The sequence below is a fragment of the Perca fluviatilis genome, chromosome 7 (assembly GCF_010015445.1).
Source record: "Perca fluviatilis chromosome 7, GENO_Pfluv_1.0, whole genome shotgun sequence".
NCBI classification, from domain to species: domain Eukaryota; kingdom Metazoa; phylum Chordata; class Actinopteri; order Perciformes; family Percidae; genus Perca; species Perca fluviatilis.
The window spans coordinates 42,711,232-42,725,491 of record NC_053118.1 but is presented as its reverse complement, the minus strand read 5'-3'; the positions used below and the strand labels follow the sequence as shown (position 1 = coordinate 42,725,491).

The window sequence follows — 14,260 nt, the reverse complement described above, 5'->3', positions numbered from 1 at the left end:
CCATCTGGTGGCAGAATCCTCAACTGATTCTCAAAGAAACACATTTTTGACTCTTCATTAAGAGAGAAAACACAAGACTTTCACCCAGGAAACAGGTGTTCATGTCCTGAAGAAGTTAAGGAGAAAACACAAGACTTTCACCCAGGAAACAGGTGTTCATGTCCTGGAAGAAGTTAAGGAGAAAACACAAGACTTTCACCCAGGAAACAGGAGTTAATGTCCTGAAGAAGTTAAGGAGAAAACACAAGACTTTCACCCAGGAAACAGGTGTTCATGTCCTGGAGAAGTTAAGGAGAAAACACAAGACTTTCACCCAGGAAACAGGTGTTCATGTCCTGAAGAAGTTAAGGAGAAAACACAAAACTTTCACCCAGGAAACAGGTGTTCATGTCCTGAAGAAGATAAGGAGAAAACACAAGACTTTCACCCAGGAAACAGGTGTTCATGTCCTGAAGAAGTTAAGGAGAAAACACAAGACTTTCACCCAGGAAACAGGTGTTCATGTCCTGAAGAAGTTAAGGAGAAAACACAAGACTTTCACCCAGGAAACAGGTGTTCATGTCCTGGAGAAGTTAAGGAGAAAACACAAGACTTTCACCCAGGAAACAGGTGTTCATGTCCTGAAGAAGTTAAGGAGAAAACACAAGACTTTCACCCAGGAAACAGGTGTTCATGTCCTGAAGAAGTTAAGTTAACATCTCTCTTAAGTCCCTGATTTTCTGCTCCATCAGCGAGCTCATTCCCTTCTATCCCCACATGGGCCCCCACAGGACCCCCACTAACGCTCCCGTCTGCTCCAACCTTTCCCTCCCCCAGTGTCATCAGACCTTATGCAGAGTCTTAGTACATCACTGCTCTCCGTGGTTTCACCTCCTCTACCACTGCAGAGCCCATATTACAGTCTGCAACTCTGTTGTATGTACTGAACCCCCCTCAGACAGTCTCTTACATGTTATTATCCCCAAATCTGGGGTTGGAAATGCAATCCCTGACTTCAGTTTTCAGGTTTTGATGCCCGTCTCTATAAATTTGGAGTTATTGGCAGACAGTAGTCCATGCATACTGTACATACATTAGATATGTAAGGGTTAATGCCCTACGAGGTGTCCATTGTCAGGTAGTAATGGACTTCAGCGGAGGCAACCGTCGTCTCGCCGTCGTCCATTACTACGTGACAATGGACACCTCGTCGGGCATTAACCCGCTTATACCACGGTCACTTGCCAAATAACACATTTTTAAAACATTAGTTCATATTTTAATTAGTTTTACAATCGAAATCTAAAGTTTATCCAAACAATAACTCCGTTTCCCTGGTCCATCAGGTTCTTATGCAATGCAAAAGTTGTTCTCACCAACAGGAATTAGGAAGGACCTTAGATACGACTTGCCTCCTTTAGCAACCGGAGATATTGATATAGTCTGCTCAGCTGATAGAACCCTTCAGTTTAGCTACAAGCTATGCTAGCAAGATCCAAAGTCAATAACATTGTGTACAGTTGGCAATCAGTAAAAATTTGACAGTATGTTGAACAACAAGACAAGCTAGCTATCAGCCATGTCATTGTCCCCAAAACAATATAAGGACTTTTACGAAGAATTAGATCCGTGATGTGTAACGTTACTGTCGGCTGCAGCGGCGCAGCCTGAAGCAGCGAGCTGAACAGCGAACGGGATGTGAGATAACGTTATTCGCTGTGAAACTGAGTCAGTCCAGAGGCCCAGTAGAACTTACTTCTTGCAGCCTGTGTGTTTTAGCGCCATCCTGTGGTGTTCAGAGGACGAGTTGGAAATAATAAATCCACATTTCCTTTTTGATTTAATGTAGCGCATTCATTTAGAACAGTAAACAGTTTCACCGAACTCCTTTAGTAGGTTTCCTATACCTCTTTTTAATGGACACACTGCTGCCAATCAGAATCGAGTATTCACCCAGACCATGGTTTAAAAAACAATAATGTCTAAACCAGGGGGGTCAAACTCAACTTCACTAAGGGTTAGCACTGGGAACTGAGAATCACATCCAGAGACAGACATGTAGACTTTAACATGCTTTTATATTTAAAAAGTCAAACATCTTTGACTGTAGGGTAAATTCAGGTAGAGTGGGACATCAGGTTGAGTGGGACACTTAAGCTTTTGGGTACTGTAAAGGCTTAATATTGTCAGCCAATCACAACAATTGTTACTGTGTTGTAGCTGAATGTCTATTGGATATGAAATAAAGGTTGTGATTGGTGTGACATCACAGATGTGGTCCAGTTGTTATTTTTCAAATTGCTTGACTCCTGGGACCTCAGGGTAAGCCACCCGGCAAGTGTAAATCTATTTTAGAATAATAAGGTTGATAATTCTGTCACTTATGATGTAACAATAAAACTTTTTTTTTTACATACATTTATACTGTCTGTGTATTAGAGATTAATAACAATGGGCATCTAACTGTATAAAATATTTGTGAAAATTAGATTCAGAGCACTGTCCCACTCAACCTGACAGTGTTAGGTTGAGTGGGACAGTGCATTTCAGGTTGAGTGGGACAGTTTTAGGGCTAATGCTAGCAAGCAGTGCAGCCATTTCATGAACAAGAAGATAACATTTTAGCCACCCAGCTACCACCTAACAAGCCAGGAACACTGTCCAGGCCAAAGCAGACAAAAAGAAACCAAAAACAACCAAAGTGTGTAAGCCTGCTGCTGTCCGCCCCCCAAAAGCTGCCGTTCCTCCCCTGCAAACAGTTCAGGGAAGTGACCCCTACTGGTTGCAAGGGGGTCTATGGGGATGCAAGCGACCCAAAGGCCAATGAGGAATGGGTAGCTTGCTGCCACTACCAATGGTGGTATCATGAGTCCTGCGGAGAGCACAACGGACTTATGGATGACGACTTCATCTGTCTTGGATGTGTTCACTGAAGTTGTTAAAAGGTGGTAAAAGGATGTAGGCTTAATGAAAGTTCCATTCATTGAATGTAGAGTGAAGTTTACAATGTTACAACTTTTGCCTTAGTTCCAGAAATGCATTTTTAAAAAATCCTTCCAAGTATTAATTAATTGAAGGTCTCCATTGTTGTATTTTGCGCTTCATAATGCGCCACACATTTTCAATGCATGCATTCTGGTTTTATTTACGTTTTACACAACGTCCCAACTTCATTGGAATTATTTCTCATGTTCATTTTAACCATAAAATAGTGTCCCACTTTCCCTAACAAAGTGTCCCACTCAACCTGATTGCTTCCAGTTTGTTGAAGAGGGTGTCAGATGGTGTTTAAAGATTAACAGTTTTTTAATAAATACATAAATTGGGAAAATTTCACCAAAGTGGCATTACAATCTATTTAAACAAAACACATACAATTTTAATACATTCTAACTGATTTAGGTTGTTGAAAATGCAATTTACCAAAAAGTGTCCCACTTTACCTGACTTCACCTACTTAATGTCTGGTATAGCCTTTTCACTTAGTTTGGTCGACATAAAGCCTTAAAATAGTTCCTTATTATCAGAGTTTAGCAAACAAAGAGAACTTTATCAAAGTAACCTGTTTCACCGCCTGAATATCAAACTCTATGCTTTTCAAAGTCAGCACATCTGCTCTGTGTGGTGTAGTCGCAGTTTGAAAAACGTTTTGTAGTCGTTGTTTGGTTGCACAAGTAGACGGGCCAAAACTGATTCTGAACCTAAGTTGATATTCGGGCCGGATCAAAACCTGCGAGTGGCCCGGGATCGGACCACAGTCCTCGAGTTTAACACATGTGGTCTAAACTAGAGGTCTTTAACATTCTGCACTGACTCTGAGGACCCTCTAAAGGGCCCTGGACCCCCTTCAGTGACTCTGGACTTTTTGTTAAACACAAGTCACAAATGAATGCAGAGCGATTTGTATCCGCAAATGCGTACCTGTGTTATTGGGTGACAACTCAGAAATGTTTGGAGACTTCAAAGATGACGACCAGTCAGATGAATTCAAATCAAATGCAGCTTTATTTACACAGTGAACAAACACTCATGACAATTAGACAACCGTGAGCATACAGACATGTCTGCCCAAGTGTGACCAACATGTATATCAAAACGGATCCCTTTGAAACTGGTTTGCTAACACAGCCCAAGATATCTATTTCAGTGAAACGGTTTACTTTTAACCTACACCTTTAATGGCCAATGCTCCTAATCGATTCCCACAGTCCAGGCTCTAATTCCTCTGTGGGACAGTTGTACCCAAACTCAGTTTTACACATTATAAACTAGGTTTTAATGTTAGACCATGTCACCTTAAAACTTCTCCCTAGAAACTCCTTAAAATAGATAAACATTCAAACATCTGCATGCACAAATACCAAACCTATCATTGTGTCCGTAATTTGTAACTAATTTCATCATTTGTAAATTAACATTTTTTTGCAGAAATCGTCTCAAAAGTACCCACTCAAGTAGGAGATGTATACATGTATTTACATTGAAAAATACTAAGCTAATTTACAAATGAAATAAGAGTTACAAATTAGACAGACACAGATAAGCATTTGAGGATACATATGGCTCTGCTTTCATTTGTGAAATGAGTTTCATAAGTTGCAAATACTTAGGAGACAGTTTATTGTCAGTCCATCGGTCTTAAAAATAACAAAGTAGAGTCTCAGTTGTCACCCACTTTATTTTCATCATCTTTATAAATCAGTTAACATGACAGCATTAAAAACAGACCCAGAGTTAAACTGTCACATGTGTATTAAGTTACTGATTCATCAGGTAGTAACAAATTACTCCGATTCATCAGGTAGAAACAGTTTAGTCTCATTCAGGGAGGTAATGTACAGACCTTCTTGATAGTGAACTGGATTATCATTGTTGTCACAACCGATTACAATTCTCAGGTTGGGACGAGAGCCTTTGCAGCCACAGTTGGGAGGCCTCATGTTGTCCTTGCATTTGCAATTAACAACTCTGAACGAGTTAAGGCTGATTCTCAGATTTCTATCATTTGGATATGGCTCTCCTTCCTTCTCACAGACCTTTTTAACTACGCCATAACTCGCACTGATGAAGGTGTTCTCCTTCTTACAAAAAGCCCTATTGTTTTGATGGATTTTTCTCTCCTTTATCACAGCGTCACAGTGTTTAGGATCCATGTCCTTGTTGATATGCTGTCTCTTGAACTTTTCAGCTGGAGTTTCCCCGTCCACAGAGATCTCGACAGCAGAGATCAGCAGAACACAGGCAAAGACAGACATCTTCATGTTTATCTGGAGAAGATAGTTACAGAAGCTGTTAGAGAACTTAGTCGGAGATCCTTTTTCTTTAACATGAAATCCCTGTCACCAACCCCCCAGACTTCATATAAATAATCAGGACTTCTAGTGTATATAGAGCCAGCATAGATAAATTGTGAAACAAAAAAAAAAAAAAAAAAAGAGTTTTAAATGTGACGTTAAAAGTGAAAGTAAATTCAAAAACAGTCAAAAAAAAAATAAAACTTTGACAAAGTGATAAAATAATGAAAGTTGGAGTCTGAGCCTTACCTCAGAGTTGAAGAAGAAAGTTCCAGGTACGAAAGTCCAAAAATGTAGAAAAGGTAAAAATCTAAAATGCAAAAAGTCTGAAGATGAAGAGCAGAACTCTAATATCCTCCAACAGACAGAAGGAGGGAAGTGGTTGGAGGATCTGTGGACAAAAAGAGTAAGTTAATGTTTTTCTGTTTCAGGACTTCCAGAATCTGTGATGTCTGAGGCTACATTTACATTGCTACGTTTGGGTTTAAAAAGGAATATCCTTTGCTAGGTTTCCCCCTCTCACAGACAGACAGCTCATGGGTCCATCTTGGTTAGTTTGTAATGTCACGGAGTGGTTAAGAGTCTGACACAAAAGCAGAACAAGTGAGGACAAGCCAGCAGTTGGTATGAAGGAGTGCAATAAAGAACACAAAGAGAACTAACGTACATGTAAGCTGATGACTGTCCAATCACAGGGAAGATACCAGGACCACAGGAACAGCTGGCACAGGAACAGACTTCTTGACAAAAGTACGACAACAAGCTAACAACAGAAGCAGAAAGCAGAGACTAAATCCATGAGGTAACGAGGGGAGAAACGAGGGACAGGTGACATGAGGGCTGATGAACAGGTGAGACACATCAGGGCAGAGCAGCCAATCACAGAGGAGGGAAAACACACAAGGCAGGAAGTAGAACAAGACATGACACAAGAACAACAGTCACTACAAAGTAAAAGAGGAAACTGAAGCATGAAACATACACAAGGATAGAAGACTAGACAGAGAACACAGAGAACTGGTAACACACAACCATGAACAAGCAGGAGACATTAAAAACATCATAACATCAAACATGTAGAGATCAGAGCTGAAGGTGAACAGATTATTTTAGTTAGTGCTCCACTTGTGTTCAGTGTGTTCTTGTTTCTGACAGAATCTAAACTGTGGAAGAGAGTCAGGGCGCCATCTGGTGGAACAATCCTCAACTCATCCTCAAACACACACATTTATCTCTCTTCATTGTTCACTTTTTCAACAAGAAGTGCGTGTGTGTGTGTGTGTGTCTGTGTGTGTGTGGCTGTAGCAGTTCCACTGCTGTAGACCTCTGTTCACAGATAACAACAAACACACAGGGAGGAATATTTGCCAGAGCTCTTTATTTGATGATCGCATCAGCAATGAATCGTCCACACAATCCATCTGGAGCTCCCTCGCTCCCACTTGGCCCGAGGCTCTCGGTCGCGAGGGCAAAATTTGCGCTGTCCAGCCCACCACACCGTGTCCACGTCTCCTCTCTCACAGTCGGCCATCAAGAGCTTGCTCCGGCTCACTACTGCTTTAAAGGGAGAGCACGATTACACAACTCGCTGCAGCTGTAGCAATCAGTCCCTCCCTACCTGCTCACCTGAGCCACCACATCCTCCCCACACTCCCTCCACACCATCACATACCCCCACCGCCAGCCACAGGCCAGGGCCAGCCAGCCTGACCTACTCCCCCCGCGAGCGGGAAAGGAAGTCGGCCACAACCATCTGCGACCCCGGTCTGTGGACCACCTTAAATCTAAACGGCTGCAACGCCAGGTACCACCGAGTGATCCTGGCGTTCGTGTTCTTCATACGGTGGAGCCACTGGAGGGGGGCGTGGTCCAAACAGAGGGTGAAGGAGCGTCCCAGCAGGTAGTAACGCAGGGCATCAACCGCCCACCGTATCGTGAGACACTCCTTCTCCACCGTGCTGTAACGTGCCTCCCGCTCAGACAGCTTGCGGCTAATGTAGAGGATCGGGCGGTCAACGCCCCGCACCTGCTGGGTCAGTACAGCTCCCACCCCTCTGTCCGATGCGTCTGTCTGTAGAACAAAGGGGAGAAAAAAGTCAGGGGGCTCACCTGTTTCTTAGTCTTGGGCCGCGGGCAGGCTGCAATCACCGCGGTCTTGTCTACCTGTGGCCGCACCCGTCCGCCGCCCAAGTGGTACCCCAAATACCGTACCTCCCTCCGTCCAACCGCACACTTCGCCGGGTTGGCCGTGAGCCCTGCCTGCCTGAGGGACTCGAGGACCGCGGCCACCTGCCGCACATTCCCTGCCCAAGTTGCGCTGTGGATGATCACATCATCCAGATACGCGGCAGCATATGCAGCGTGCTGCCGCAGTACCCTGTCCATCAGACGCTGAAACGTCGCTGGAGCCCCGAACTAGCCAAACGGAAGCATCACGAATTGGTACAACCCGTACGGAGTGGAGAACGCTGTCTTAGCCTTGGACTCCGCCGATAGAGGGATCTGCCAGTAGCCCTTAGTCAGATCTTATGTCGTGAAATATTGAGCCGTGCCTAACCGATCCAGGAGCTCATCGACCCGGGGCATGGGATAGGCATCAAACCGGGACACCTCGTTTACTCTACGATAATCTATGCAGAACCTGATTCCCCCGTCCGTCTTGGTCACCAGAACAATGGGGCTGCACCAGGCACTGCCAGATTCTTCGATCACTCCCATGTCCAGCATGGCTTTCAATTCTGCCTGAACCACTTTTCGTTTATGCTCGGTCAACCGATCAATATGCTCGGTCACACCCGGCTGCGTCTCAATGTGGTGCTGTATCAGGTTGGTGCGCCCCAGTAAGGGAGAGAACACATCTGCAAAACGCTGATGCAGTTAGCCAGGTCAGTGCGCTGGGACGGGGTGAGATGGCTGTCACAAAGGGGGGAGGTTAGATTGGCCAATTTTGGGACCTTTGGCCCCAGCTCATCTCTGTCCTTTACCACCGTCACCAGCGACACAGTGCCCGCCTCCCTCCACGCTTTCAGGAGGTTAAGATGGTAAATCTGAGTGTCTCCCCCTCTATCCGAGCGCACCACCTCATAGTCCACATCCCCCACTCGCCGTGTGACCACAAAGGGCCCTTGCCACTTGGCAAGTAATTTAGAACTAGACGTGGGGAGCAACACAAGCACTTTATCTAGCAAATTCTCAGGTGATAAACGCCCCAACGTGTGAAGCTTTGCCCTCAGGTCCAGGACGTACTGAACTTCATTCTTACTGGGGCTTGGACCGTCTTCCCAGCTTTCTTTTACTAGGTCCAGCACCCCTCTTGGTCGCCTGCCGAACAGCAGCTCAAACGGGGAAAACCCGGTAGAGGCCTGGGGAACCTCCCTCACAGCAAATAACAGAGGGTCCAGCCACCTAACCCAATCGCGTTCGCCCTCGTGCATAAATTTGCGAATCATGGCTTTCAAAGTCTTGTTCAGCCGCTCCACCAACCCATCCATCTGAGGGTGGTAGACACTGGTCCGAACAGACTTGATGCCCAGCAACCCGTAAAGTTCCCTTATTGTGCGAGACATAAACAACGTGCCCTGATCAGTTAGAATCTCTTTCGGGATCCCAACTCGGGAGATGACCTTAAACAGTGCCCGTGCTACGCTCTTCGCCGAGATCGTGCTCAGAGGCACTGCTTCGGGATAGCGGGTTGCGTATTTTGGTTTTGGTTTGGTTTATTTATGGATATAGAAAGACAACAAGGGGGATCCAAGGGATAACATGTAAAAGCGAGAAACACTTTTTTCCAACATGGTCCCTGATGTAAGAGAACAGGACATACAACACATGCAAACACATACAGTCCTACAATTAAAACAATAAAAAATAAAACTACACATCAAAAAAACAGCTAAAACACCATAACCTACCAAACAATAAATTTCCCTGTCCCCAATCTAGATTTTATTTACCCCTAATTATCTATTTTATTCCATAAGTAGGCCCTAACTTTATGTCTAAAATCCCTTTTCGTTACTGCCATTTTGATATGAAGTGGAAGACTATTCCATAAAATAATTCCTGTATAAAAAAATGATTTTCTGGCTTCGCTATTCACACATGGCACCTTACATGAACGGACACTGGCCCTAGTCTCATGGGCATGTTGAGTATGTACCATTAAAATCTGAAATCCCAAATACTTTGGGGCTACACCATTAATAATACTGTACATATGATTAAGTTTAAGTTGTTCAACTCTAAGCTTAACAGGCAGGAACTCAACCCTCTTAAACTCATTTCTTCCCACATGATACCTAGAAGGTTTAGACAGTATAAAACGGATCATATTATTTTGCATAATCTGCATCTTGTTTTTCATTTTCATCGTTAGGCCACTATACCATGCTGAGCATGCATAGTCAAAATGGCATTGAATGAGTGCTGAGACGAGGAGTTTTTTTATTTTGGAGTCAAACTGTCGTAATTACGGTATAAAGATTTCAATTTGCAGGCACTTTTATTCAGTAATTTCTCTGCAATGGAATATACTGACAATGTTTGGTCCAATATAATACCTAGATAAATAACAGAATTCTTTGCTTCAATTTCATTGTCGTTACATTTAACTTTTAATGCAGATGCCTTTTGTAAATTCCGTTTGGTGCCAAATAGGATGCACTCTGATTTCCCTAAGTGCAATGACAGTCTGTTGTCGATCAGCCCCTCTCTTACATTTTGCAGCTCACCACTAAGAGTGTCTTCAATTTGGGAGATGTCTTTTCCAGACACTAGTAGTGAGGAATCATCAGCATACAATAATAACTGACATTTGACTGCAGCTGGTATGTCATTTACATATATTAGGAATAACAAAGGGCCTAATATCGAGCCTTGGGGTACACCACAAGTTATGTTCATGGGTTCAGACAGGACTCCATCAAAATCACAAATTTGATTTCTTTCTGATAAATATGATTTAAACCATTTTAAAGAAGCCTTCCCAAAACCCATGCATTGTAATTTGGATATAAGAATAGAGTGATCCACTGTGTCAAATGCTTTTTGTAAATCCAGTAACACCATGCCAGTATAATTACCTTTTTCACTTTCTTGTCTGATGTAATCACAAAGATAAGTGAGGCATGTGTCAGTGGAGTAAGCAGATCTAAATCCAGATTGGTGGTCATATAACAGATTATTCTTGATCAAAAACCACTCTCTCCAATATTTTGGATACACTTGGTAGTATTGACACTGGTCTATAGTTTTTCATATCTGTCCTACTGTTCTTCTTGAACAAGGGGAGTACCCTGGCCCTTTTCATCTCAATTGGAACCTTACCTAGTTGTATGGACAAATTTATGATATGTGTAATAACCTCACCAATAGCATTAGCACTATCCTTTAAGAATCTGGCTGGGATATGATCCATGCCAGTAGTTTATTAGTAGATAAAGTAGCTAACATTTCTATAATCCTCTCCTTAGATACTAGACTCAGATTGAATGTATCTGATGACACATCTTGATAAAGGGAGTTCAGGAAGGATACCCCGTACTTTCCAGCTCCTGTTGGTAAATGTGAAGCCAAGTTGGCAGCATGAGTAGTAAAAAACATATTGAATTGATTTGATATCACGTTTTTATCAAAGCAAATATCATTATCAATGTCAATCCCAGTGTTACAGCTGTTACTAAATATTTTCCCTGCACCTAACTCTTTAAGAATTTTCCATAATGTCTGTGGTTGGTGAATATTCTCTGTCACTGCTTCAGCATAGTAGTCAGCTTTAGCCTTCTGTATATGATATCTTGCTTGGTTTCGGTTATACACATATTTATCAAAATCAGGTTGCATATTTGACTTCTTATACTTCCTGAAATAGTGGTCTCTCTGTCTAATTAAATCAATAATTTCAGTAGTCATCCATTTGGCCCTCTTCTGTTTCACTCTAATTTCTCTCATTGGTGCAACCATATCCAATACTATTAAGAACTTCTCCTTAAACAATTCCCATGCCCGATCGGCATCATTACTGTTAATAACTGTACTCCAATCCTGTTCAGCCAGTTTACCCTCCAATAGCTCCTTAGAATATCGTCTTGTACATCTTATTTTAAGGAATGATGAGACCCTTAAAATTCTGCGAGTACAGAAAATAACTTTATGATCACTGATTCCAATAACCAAAACCCCAGAACAGCTGATATTGTTTCTATCAGTAACCAACACCAGATCCAGAATAGATTTAGAATACCCATCTATTCTGGTTGGCTCCATTATAAGTTGCTCCAGACCAAGCACTTTACAGTAATGTAAAAACTTTACCAACAGCCCATTTTTTGTGGACATAAGCAAATTTGTATTAAAATCACCTAAAACAATACATTCTCTCTCCATCAACACATTACTGTCAATACATACTGATTCTAATAATTCATAAAAATCATTTTGTTTGGGGGGTCTGTAACACACGCCTACAACAATAGGCTTTGTTTTAGGTAGTCGAATTTCAACCCAGGCAGCTTCAAGTGTCTCTATCTGTATTTCCGGGCATGGTATAAAAGATAAATCGGACCTAATAAACAGACATACCCCTCCTCCGTTTCTATTGCGGTCTCGCCGGTAACAGTAGAAGCCTGGCAATTCAACTTCCTTATCCTCAATGGAGCTATCCAACCATGTCTCTGTCACGGCAATCACTGCAGCTTTTGTCCTTGCAGTGAACTGCCTTATTTCATCCATTTTGGGAAGTAAGCTCCTTGCGTTCAGATGAATAAAATGTAATCCTCTTTGGTTTAAAAAGTCCAGGGACGTTTCTTCTGGGATCACACTATCTTCCTCCCCAAAAGATATATCCTCTTGTTTATAATCCAGGATATCGGGGGAGCACATTTCCATAACGCAACAGGCATTACACACCAGCTGAATGTTTGCCTGAGCTTTTACGGCCAAGGTGTATGTTTTACGATCTATGTTTGCACATTTTATGTGAACAAACTCGTCGCACAAATCACAAGCAATTGCATTTGCATTTGCTCTGTCTTTCCACAGTTCGGGCATGGACACTTCAGTGTTTTACAGGTGGGTGGCCCAGGACATGGGTGAACATCTCCGCACAGAAGCAAACTCTCTGTAAAAAAACAGGAGCGTAAAGTGTATCCTTCTTTCCCCAATAATACTCCTCCTGTTGCATTTGGCATTACGTTGTTTATGGAATGGTCGGATTAATTTGTTAAACAGTTCATGGTGTCCAACAGATATTTGACTGGAATGTTTGTTTCCTGCATTCCCAGCCGATTCAACAGACCAACCTACTTCCGCGGCTTTTTTGGCCAAAAATAAGTTATACAGTCCCATGATTTGACAACTAGTCAGCAGGAACAACCTAACAAATTGTCCATTTGCCATTTCACTGTTTCAACTTTACCGGGCAGTCAAGAACTTTAAAACTTTACCGAGAGCTGCGTGCTGCGTGCAGAGGCGTCCTGGTCCTGGTGGTGTAACGAGACCTGTAGGTGGCGGTGTAACGAGACCTGTAGGTGGTGGTGTAACTAGACCTGTAGGTGGAGGTGTAACCAGACCTGTAGGTGGTGGTGTAACCTATCAAAACAAGCACAAATCGATATCCTTGCAAGCTCCGGGGAAATTGCCCGATGAGGTCCATACCGATCCTTTCGAACGGCACCTCCATCAGTGGTAATGGGCGCAAAGGCGCTCTCGGCACAGCTGGGGAATTCACCAACTGGCATTCGGGGCAGGATGCACACCAACTGCGTACGTCCCCCCAGATGCCAGGCCAATAGAATCGGGCCATTATCCGGTTCAATGTCTTATCGGACCCCATGTGTCCCCGCATTGGGTTATAATGAGCCGCCTGGAAGATCATTTCCTGGCGGCTTTTTGGCACCAACAATTGGGTAGTTATTTCATCTGTTCGTGCGTCACGGCTCACGCGGTACACCCTGTCCCTAATCACTGAGAAATGCGGATACGTGAGAGCCGCATCAGGGCGCATCATTTGACCATCAATTCTTATCACTTGGTCAAAAGCTGAGCGTAGAGTGTTGTCACGAGACTGCTCGAGTGGAAAATCTTCCATGGAGTCAAATGCAGGGACCAGCGGGGTCTCCAAAGGAGGCCCCGATGGGCCCTGCTCTCCCTCGTCAGCGTCGGACAACCTCGCGTCACCACTGAGCACAGCACACATTCCACATGTCCCTACCAGCCGTGCACGGCCCCCTGCACATTAGCCCACCAGTTTATCAAAACCCCGCCAATCTGTGCCCAAAATAAGGGGGTGCGTCAGGCGGGAGCTAACCGCGGCCCGTACTCTGTATTTATTCCCCTCGGTTCTAATTTCAAGCGACACCACAGGGTAACGGTGGACATCCCCATGCACACATCTTATCTCAACCCATGATGCCTCTACCAAAGCCCCAGGACGAACCAGGTTCTGGTGGATTAAGGACTGCATGCAGCCTGAATCCATCATCGCCTGATATACACCCCCTTGAATCCTTACCGGAACGCGGTACAATCCTCTGTCGTCGAGGAAGGGGGCCGGAGGGCCCGCAACCCGGACCACCTGCCCAACCTCCATCAGAGGGCACTCCCGGCGAAAGTGACCGGACTGCCCACACCTCCAGCACCCCTGCCCCGGCGTCTGAGGGGCCCCCTGTGGGTCGGGAGCAACACCAACAGCGACTGGAGCCTGTTGAACAGAAGGAGAAGAAACAAAACTAGTCAGGGGCGGAGTGTTTCTCCTGGGAGCAGGCGCCGGCCTTGACTCCCCGGCGACGAGGGCTCCCGGTGGCGGGAGCCGCTTGCGGGGCGCAGGTTCTGGGCGGGCCCCCTCCGACACCGGACTCCCCCCATCCTGCCGCGTCGGATGAACAGCCAGATAGTCCTCCGCCAACTTCACCGCCGCCGCGACGTCCGCTGGCCGATGGCACCTCACCCAGGCAGCCGCTTTACTCGGCAGCCCCTCCAATAACTGTTGC

General features: G+C 44.4%; 1 long non-coding RNA gene across 1 annotated transcript; it reads right to left on the bottom strand.

The window, feature by feature from the left end:
• Positions 1 to 4,637: 4,637 nt before the first annotated feature.
• Positions 4,638 to 6,076, bottom strand: LOC120562769. The gene is made up of 3 exons (XR_005639825.1): positions 5,941 to 6,076; positions 5,523 to 5,664; positions 4,638 to 5,246 (listed from the first exon to the last, which is right to left on the bottom strand). It is a non-coding gene; the product is annotated as an uncharacterized LOC120562769 (long non-coding RNA).
• Between the last annotated feature and the right edge of the window lie 8,184 nt (positions 6,077 to 14,260).